Source organism: Olea europaea, unplaced genomic scaffold (assembly GCF_002742605.1).
Source record: "Olea europaea var. sylvestris unplaced genomic scaffold, O_europaea_v1 scaffold903, whole genome shotgun sequence".
Lineage (NCBI taxonomy): Eukaryota > Viridiplantae > Streptophyta > Magnoliopsida > Lamiales > Oleaceae > Olea > Olea europaea.
In genome coordinates, this window is record NW_019267504.1 from 152,055 (window position 1) to 161,389 (window position 9,335).

Sequence of the window (9,335 nt, forward strand, 5' to 3'; positions counted from 1 at the left end):
CTCTTATAATCAAGTACATGAGTAGATGCTGTGCTTCGATAGTCAACTGAGATGATTGATTGGGACGAAGGCCATATAGCAAGGACCACTAGCTTATCAGTCGGTCAGACAAGCCTGATTCCTCCACCTATTCGCATCAAACCCCGCGAAGTATCTGATCCCTTACTCATTTATTTATGATTATTTTTACTTTTACATTATGGGCGATGTATTATTCTACTTTGTGGGTTGGTAAGCATCATGATACTTATGCTAATTATTTTTAAAATTTTCAACTGCTTATTGGCTCTATATAACTACTTAACTGTTAAAATTTTTGAAAAATTCAAAAATAATATCTAGTTTTGAATTGAATGGCTTGCTGCTTATGACAATATTTGTTTGAATTCAATATGGCTTTAGCTAGATTACTTGATAATACCATAACATGTGCTTTTATTTGAGCACTTATCCATGTTAGGCTCAATTATTTGCACACATAGCTATATTGACTTATCACTTATGTTGGGACATGATTTGATTATGTGCATTTAACTCTTGATGTTGTTGACCTATACTTTAGTAAATTCCTAAATCCTTGGTATAGAAATCAAACCGTTGAGGAGCAATTTGGGAAGGTTAGTGCTTGTTCTCATAGAAATTTGATGGATTGGAGTACTCGGATCCCATCTTTAAAACCTAGTGTCCTATAATAATTTGACTTGAGAGTCATCAACCTAAAGCTCACTACAAGGTCGTTTAGAAAGTTTAATTGAAATAAATTTTGCACATAAGGTGTAAAAAGAATGGAAAATTACATACTCATATCAAAGAAAAAGTGATATATATTCTACCTCTCTTCGTAGCATTTTTACTCAAACTAAGCCTGAAGGGCATCTAAATACTTGGTACCCTAGAGTCATTTAACTTGTGAGTCGTCAACCTAAAGCTTGCTACAAAGGCCATTTAGAAAGCTTCATGGAGAGAAATTTTGCACAGAAAATGTAAAAAAAGATTTAGATTATCAAAAGTGAAATGTTCCTGGCAAAGACTTCAAGATTTGAACTCCAGATATTGGTGGTGTGACTTTGAGAAAGATTTACCATCTCTTTTCTAAGTTTACATATATCTAATTCTGATAACTTTGTGAGGAAAATGCATTATAATAATTCTTAAAAAATCACATGTGCTAGAATTACATTGGGACTAGATAAAAATAAGGAACGATTTGCACGAGAGGTATGAGGAAAAACTACTTACAGGAAGACTAAGATTGTGAGTAAATCAAAAACATTTAATTGGTTGTGCTCTAGTATGGATGTAAGTTCAATAATGGCTAATCACACACACACAAAGTCGAACATCAGATAAGTAAAAATCTAATTTTTGATATTGTTTGCGTCTTTCTAAAGTGTTACTTAAATTTGAACTTAGGGCATATTGTAAGCAGTTCAACAATGAGTCTGTTCTTTGTGATTTGTTTAGGTAGTAATATGTCCTAATCCTAAGTTTTGTTTTGTTCGAGGGTAAAGGTTTTATGGGGTGTTTGATAAGTGTGTTTTACTTATTCGGGCCATATTACTAAATTTTTATGTCCTCAAACTATTTGATATTCTACTTAATTTAATTTAATTTCCTTTTATTTCAATTTTGGACCTGTTTTTAAGCAATTATAAAATAAAAGATGAAATTTAAATATAGGAACTAAAATTGCAACATTTCAATAGTTGATTAGGCCAAAAAATGAAGATTGAAGATGTTGCAGGTTCAATTTGATACAATTATAAGTTGGAGGATTGAAGTTACAAGAGAAAAGGACTTAAAAGAATCAAGAATCAAATTTGGGGATCAAAATGCAAAGTTTCAAAGTTGTTATAACTTGATAATTGACCGTCCTACTTGATTGACCAAAACTAGAAGCAAAACTTTATGCTTGGGTGATCACTCAGGTTTTGCCTTGGCGATCGCCCAGGACAATAAGTAACCAGAATGCTATTTTTCGTTTTGAATTCTATTCGAAGCGGGATTCTTCCTTTTGGGCCATTATTTGCATGAATTCTAGGGACTTTTAAGACTTCTTGGAGAGTAATATAAATATCAACTCTCAACACATAGTTAGGATTGAAAAATTAATTACAAAAAGAGGTCAAGAACACATCAAGATTGAATTAAAAAAATTTCAGATGATGAACAACTTTTATTAAGCTTTATTCTTCACATCATGTTAGGTTGAGTATTTTTAGTGCTCGGATTACGATAAATCTTGTATCATGAACTTTTAACTCTTGATTTTATATTTTTGACATTCAAAGCACGTTTTCAATTATTGAATAATTTTCATGGAATTATCTTTTTTACAATTACCTGCACAATGATTGTATAAACATTATGGAATATTTTACCCTCGAAAGATCAAAAATAAGTTAGACATGGTGTTAATCATCATAGAGTCTGATAAGGAATAGAAATATACCACTATGCACTACTTGATCTTTAAGTATTCATAAATCTTTAAGCCATTCTTGCATCTTCCCATCCGTCATAGAAACATAGTCGGGTCCTATGTGAGAAAATGTTTAATTCTACTTGAGAGAGATTATTAAACAATTTAGGAATCTTGATCTTCGTAATTGAATTGTGTCGTGAAATTATAAGGCTAAGGTTAAAGGAGGTTAATACAATAGGATTCGGGTTCCTAGTGCGCTTTTATCACTATATGTTAATCAAATTTGCATTCATCATAAATTTGTATTGATTTTAGTTAATTTAGGTTTTTCATTCACAAGTAGATTAACTTATTATAATTTAATTTTAGAGAAATTACAAAATTTCATAGTTTCGATTAAGGTTAAGTTATATCGAATTAGAACTAATACAACCTATGTGGGCATGATACTTGGACTCAAAATTTATTTTACTACTTGCGAACGAACTTTGCATTTGTGGTATTTCAAATGAAACAAATATTTTCGTAACAATGAGCTTGGATCTTGAGCGGGGGAGGTGTAGCTTGGCGTGAGACCAGTGCTCGAATAGTGATGACATTCGACCAGATTCTTGATTCAATTTTAAAATAATTTTTCAATCCTATTTCACCCCCAAACGTTACCTACTATAAATTTACATACCATAATTCTTCGAAAGATGTGTTGAATCATTATATGCATTATAGAAACCACATTCTTGAAGATCAACAACAATTTCAAAGATTTCTAGATTCAACCACTTGATTTATTTTTCATAAATTCATCCCAAACCTTATTACATTGGTTGAACCATGCTTTAAGTCAAGAGAATATATATTGAAATTCAAATCCATATATTCATAATCTCTTGCCTCTGCCAGAGATCAAAACACAAAAGTTTTATTGATCAAACACCAAAAACCCTACCTTTATCTATAAGCTTTCAGAGTTCTAAAGTTGGATAAGAGGTGCCTATAATTCTATCACTTAGAAATGAATTCGTTCTTATTGATCCACTAGAAGAGAAAAGTAGTCCAGGTTTGTTGGGAAGTGCAGGTCGCACAATCAAATGATGCCCTTGGTGATTTATAAATTAGGTGGTCAAATCACCAAGTTTTACATTGTCTGGATTAATTGTAAATTAATTTTTCAAGTGGATTTTACTAGTAAGTTTTTCTAGAAGGTTTTTGATCTCAAAAAAGTTTTTCATTCGTGATCATATAAGATCTTCAAGTCTCTCGTACATTACCAAAAATATGACATATTAGTTCATTGGTGAATAAATATATGGTATATTTCAACATTTTAATTGAATTTATTATCTACCGATAGATTGATATGATATGTTAACGGTGCTTAGCATAATATAAGTACTGGTGTTCATTAAATCATTTATCTATAAATCAACTTGTGAATTACTAAGCATTCTATCTTTCAATGACTGAGCTCCTTGATAGGAGATTCTAAAGACGGTAGAAAAAGACAGACATATTATTTAAATAATAAAGCTTATCTAACCTCATTAAAACATTTCTTCCTATTTTTTCCTACAAATCTACATAAAAGCCATTTCTTCATTAAAGCCAGTAAAGAAATTTTCATATCGATATTTTCACCTTTTTTTCATACACTACACCCCCTCAAATTTTTTTTCCACTAAAGACGTTTTCACATTTTTTTTTCCTGCACTACATCCCCTCATCTGGACAATTAGTTAGAGCAGCAGGTGCAATAACAAAACTGATCATAGAAGAAGGAAAAACCGATCACATTAAAAATACTTTCTGGAGAGGTCCATTTGATATTCAAAGACTACTTAGCAATAGACGGATAAGTGGAGAATGTAGAGATGAACCAAATTTTTTTTTTGAGTAGGGCAGTATTTTGTGTTGTATTTAATGAAATATAAAAACTAATACAATAGATGGTAGGAGATAATGTTTAGTTATAAAATTAATTATACTACCTATTGTAGTGTACCACGTCACCTGGTGCATAACATAAGCTAAGCATCGATGAATCTTGGTATATATTAATCTATAATTATTATAGATGAATTTATTTTTATTCATGTATCTAAGAATTTTAATGGATGTTTAAATCCATGTATTAACAATTAACTTTTATATATCAAATATCGTATAAAAATGTTGCTTATTTGTAGTATTTCATCATCACAAAAAATTTGAATCATAGAAGTTGAGTTTTGAGAGTACAATTTTCTTCTTTTAAATTTCTATCCCAAATTTTATTTTCTTTAGTTCGTTTGAGACTCATCCAATCTTACCAACAAAATTGAGACTCTTTGTGGGCACCAGTGTACAGGTAACTTATTTCCTGGCTTGTTGGGGCATATTCCGTGATTAACCTCTCTCACGTTACTCTAGGGGCAAGGCGATGGAGGACCCTTAAGGTTGGAGTTCAACTTAGTATATATAAGTGTGGTGTAATAAATACAAATTCTGGTGGCAATATAACTATCCTTTTACCAAGGGTAATTATATTCACACCATATTTATTATTATTGTTGTTGTTATTATCACTGCATTTTAACTGCACTTGGTCCTCAATCTTCATTCACTTTTAACACTTTAGTCTTTAACTTTTTTAATATATTTTTATCTCTAACTTTCTATTAATTAGTAAATCTCGTCTTATAACGATTTCCATTCAGAAATAACAAATGTAGAAGTGTGAGAAACTACTTTTTCCTTATTTCAATGTATGCATACAAAATATTTTGACATAAACCATCATCAAAGAAAAGATTATTAATTAATGGAAGGTTGAAAATAAGAATTAGATAAAAAAGTTAGGATACTAACGTTATAATAAATAAAGATAGAGGACATTAAGTACAATTAAAATATAGTGCAATTATTTATTTAATTATTTTTTTAAAAAAAGTGTTAGATACACCGAAGATCCAAAGGTGGTTCCAGCTTTTGAGGTGTTTTTTTTGTTTTTTTTTATTTTCAGTGTTGATGATGACATAATTTTTCATTGTAATGTTTAGGTGTTTAATTGTTGAATACGATTTCGTTTACAATCATGTTCACAACAGCTCAATAATATATATAATTTTTAGTCAAACCGATCAAAATTTTATTAAATTAAATCACCACAAATTGTGGACAATACAAGTAACAAAATACAATTTATTCATATGGTAATAATCGAGTCAAAAGTAGCAAAAAAGGCAAACTCATGTACACTTTAATCCCCACTTGAAAATAAAGCGACAAACACGACACTTCACCTCACAAACTCTAGCCACAATATCACACACACTGTCATGCACACACTTCGGTCGTAAAAGTCAGTGCGGTTGCTAGAATCATTTCAGAACCCGCTCACAAAAGAATATATCTAAACGTAAACTAAAAAATTTTCCTTTTTAACCACACATTCTCCAAAAAATCAATTTTTAAAAAACCTACTCTCAAAAAATGAGTTAAAACGGGGGCTAAGTATTAATAAATTAGAAGCCTCTGCTTCCTCGTATTTTGCATAGTTCAGTAGTAGAACACGCCCCCTCTACGATAATAATTATCAGACAGGAAATAGGTAACTTAAAAGCAAGAACAGCCAAACATGCACACAAAAAGAATCTACAGTAACATTTCATGCCAGGCAATGATTCTGACAAATCGCAATGATAAATATAATCATATATAATTGCAGATTAGAGTACATAAACGAAACCCAGTTCAAAAATATTGAAACAAAACACAAAAAATATACTAATTTTAACATCATCATGCTCTGTTCTAACAACAAAAAGGCCAATATCGGGACCAAATTCCCTCAATGTAACAGTCAATGCAAACCTTCGACTTTCCAGTTCTCTGTCACCCATTTATATATGTACAGCCATAGTCTCTAAAACCGAAAATGTTTGGAAGCAGTGACCTTCACCCTGTTCGGTTGATGGGCCAAAACAGGGAGCACAATAATACAAGCAATTGAGACAATTCCACCCCCAATCCCATGCTTTGTATTCTTGGTCAGCACCAAAATTCGCAAGCCCAGAGAGTAACATGCCAAACAAAGGTCCCAGCGTTTCTAGCCAGACAATGTGTTTGTGCTTAACTTGTGAAGCACGAGCACTGGTTCGTTACTTGACACTTTCATAGCAGCAGTGTCTTCTAACTGCTTCCAAGTGGCTTCACGCTTTGTTTTGATTTCTTCTTCTTGTGCTTCATCTTCTTGGTACTTAAGTAAACATTCCTCGAAGAGCTCGGGATCAGTGTCAGAGAAGATTTTTTGAACATTTAGTGTCAAGCTCTGCACTGCCTGATTCCAGTGGTTTCTTGCATTCTTCTCCAAGGAAGAGAAGATAATCGGCAAGATAACTTTACGATTTTGTTTGATCAGGTTCTCGATATGATCATTGTTCCATAAAAATAAAGCCCTCTCTGCCACCTGAAGAAACAATAATCAAGCATTGTGATCGTGGAAGAACTATCTCGTGAACATATAAGCTACAATGAGATTGGTTCAGTAATACAACATTAATATGCCGTTTACCCATGCTTTTTATATGCAAACTTCCACAAGGGGTAAAATACTGAACCCAGTTCCAATCTCAATTATATATTGATATATCTTAGCAGCAAAGACATGAACGACCCTATTTTATGCAAAATGCATTTCAACATGAGAAAAATACCCAAATTTCACGCATGGGAGAATTCTCAAAAGAGGACCAGAAGATTTTGAAATTTAAATCTAAAATGAAGAGCAAATATTTTTATTTATTTGAACTCTACATTTACTTTCAAATGATCAACCTGAATCAGTTAAAAAAAAGAAAGAAAGAAAAAAAAGAGCAAGCTACAGAAATATTACACAAAATAATAATATAGCTTTTCTTTCCCACATAGGTAGTACATAAAACAGAACCAAGAAAAGTATATTTCAGGAGAGTAAGAAGGTTCCTAAGCTAATGTTTAGAATTTGGAATCAGAGATTCTTAGGAGGGAATTGGTATCTCATTGTAAAATGTTACCTTATAATTGTTGGAATATAAAGATAACAAATTAGTAAGATATTACAATTTTCTATCTTTTTAGAAAAGTAGTAATAACGGATTACTCAATACCAAAGAAATATTTTATTCCTCAATAAGTGGTGGTATTTTCTGCCCAATTCTATATAAGTCGAGATATACATTTTAATAATAGCTATTTATTTCTTTTCTTTCATTATGCGTTTCAAAATGCCTAGATGGCCTTGGGCAATAGCCTAGGCAAACATTTACATAACTACATCATCCACTTGACAAAATCATTGAAAGTTTAAAAGTGCAAGGAATAAAAATAATAATAAAAGAGACTTAAAAAAAGTGGGAACTAAAACTTAATTTCACCATTACACTCTCTTCTATTCATTGTTCCATTTTCTTCCTTTATTCGTGTTTTATATATATTGGGTTAATAGTACCAGAAGTCCCCAACCTTTGATACGCTTTGCACTATTGTCCCCAACCTTCAAAATGGAGCATTTGCAACACCAACCTCTCATTTTAGTAGAACTATAATCTCTAATGGACAATTTTACCCTTATTTTCAGTTAACAAGCTGAAATATCATAATAAAGATGAATTACCCTTGCCTTTTAAATAAAAATCAAGAAAATAAAAAGAAAAAGAAAAAGAAATTCATCTTCTTCTCCAATTGACTCGCCCACCCACCTAACCTAATGCAAACAACCACCTGCCTTCCTACCAAATCATCTCAAAACGCCAAACCTTTCAAAAACAGAAATCAAACAGAAAATAGGGATGTTATAGAGAAGCTTTTATTCTCTCATTATCATTACACTGCCCAACAATGCAAAGATTGCCACAAAACTAACCCTATCAGTCTTCTATTTTTCCTAAGCCCTTATTTTCTTCAATTTCTAGTGGAAAAGGCATTCCATAACAAAATTGGGAACTTAGTATATGTTTGGCAAGTGTTTATAAATAGTCATGTTTATAAACAAATACAAATGAGTTGTGGATAAGTGGCTAATACTTGTAGGTCTCACAAAATATGTGAATAAAAGTGGTTTGACTTTTAGCAAGCATTTATAGACATGTTATAAATACTTGCCAAACGTATATACGGTTATTAAAGCAGAGAAGTCCTATGAACTATGTATTGAAGTATAATTTAATGGATAAAGTGATCAATTTAAGATGGTACAAAATGACTTTTCAGAGCTTCGGGATTTTATTGTGGTGAAAATGGAAGTGGTTGGCTGCAGCGAACTGGTGGGTTGGGAGAAGATCTAAAGTTTTTTTTTTCTATTCTTATTTTTATTTTCTAGGACAAAATTGTCATTTAAAAAAAAATTTGTTTGTTAAACGAGAATAAGCGCAAAATTGTCCGGTAGGGATCAAAGTTCTACTAAATGAATGGTTGAGGACACACATTCTCCTTTTTGAAGGTTAGGGACAAAAGTGCAACATGCATCAAAGGTTGGGGGACCTCTGCAGCTATTTACACTATATAATTTACACAGAGCAGCCGGTGTGCTCAGTAAGGACTCGAAGCAGCACAAATTGGCAAGTTCCCATATACCTTGCAGGGAAAGCCCAAACAAGAAGATAAAAGAACCAAAGAAAGTGGACAGAAATAGTAACAATCAACTTCGAAATAAATATGCACGTTCTGTCAATAAACACGAGTTTGAGTAGCCACGAGCCTTCCGGACCCCTATATTCGAGAAGTTGAACTCATACGAGTGGCGAGATGTACATGTTGCTCACATAATTTGGGAGATACCCTCATTACTTTAGTTTTCTAATGAATGTGGATGGTGACTTGTGATTTCACCAACGCGATATCTACAATCTATGCCAATTCTTCTGTTATTTGTTACGTAATTAATAATTTTGACTTT

General features: G+C 32.0%; 1 long non-coding RNA gene across 1 annotated transcript; it reads right to left on the reverse strand.

The window, feature by feature from the left end:
- Nucleotides 1-6,084: 6,084 nt before the first annotated feature.
- LOC111392217 lies at nt 6,085-9,094 on the reverse strand. The gene is made up of 2 exons (XR_002702226.1): nt 7,935-9,094; nt 6,085-7,903 (listed from the first exon to the last, which is right to left on the reverse strand). It is a non-coding gene; the product is annotated as an uncharacterized LOC111392217 (long non-coding RNA).
- Nucleotides 9,095-9,335: the final 241 nt, after the last annotated feature.